This window comes from Vigna radiata, chromosome 8 (genome assembly GCF_000741045.1).
Source record: "Vigna radiata var. radiata cultivar VC1973A chromosome 8, Vradiata_ver6, whole genome shotgun sequence".
NCBI classification, from domain to species: domain Eukaryota; kingdom Viridiplantae; phylum Streptophyta; class Magnoliopsida; order Fabales; family Fabaceae; genus Vigna; species Vigna radiata.
In genome coordinates, this window is record NC_028358.1 from 18,996,546 (window position 1) to 18,997,448 (window position 903).

Genomic DNA, 903 nt, shown 5'->3' on the forward strand with positions numbered 1-903 from the left:
GGCAGTTGCTACCACCAACGGCCGTATCGGCGAACTCGTGCCATCCACAGCGATCTTCACGCGAGAGGTATCATGGTGGCAAAGAAGTCGGTCTTGAAGTTGGCACCTCTGATGGAAATGAGAGTGGCTACGGAGGGGCTGAGGGTGGCGCTGCCACCTACACGAGAACCTGCTTAAGATTGGTGCGGGGGACATTGGTGGTGGCCTCGTTAGGTGGTGACAATGGAGGGTGCTTGACGCGAATGCAGCGAAGCCCCATCTACGGCGACACTCCCGACAACCACGCCGGCGATAAGCGATGATGGAGGTGAAGATGAGCTCGGCCAAAGCCGTTTTCAACGTGTCGGTATGAGTGGCCTCCTTGGGCCTTCCGATGGCGATGTTCCTGATCAGCATATTCAATCGACGATGGTGATGATTACAATAAGTGAAAGATGAAGTGAACACCGAGATCACTCACTCAAATCACTATCTGTTTCGCTGCTGTTAGCGTCGTGTGCCTGGTAGACCCTGTTCCTTCTTTCTGGCTAGCCTCTGTCTTTCTTTGCAGGTAAAAAAGGTGGATGTCGGAGACTGGATGATGATTGAATATGAAGGCCTGAGCAACTATGAAACCCTCCCCCTCTTTCTCTTGTTGTTCGTGAATGGGAGTTGCGGCGAAGGACCGGGTGATGAATGAAGAGCTTGATTTAGGGAAAAGATGAATCTCTTTAGTCACTAGAGGAATGGAGAGTCATGAGTGTGTGAACGATGGATTTTTGTTATTATGAATCTGTGGATTAAATGGCATTTTTAGGGGAGATGATAGGTGTAGTGAATGATGGAGGAATTGGGATTGAAAAAAAAAGGAAATGTGGTGTACCAACCTCGTGAAGGGTGTACCAACCCTATGGATGAATGATG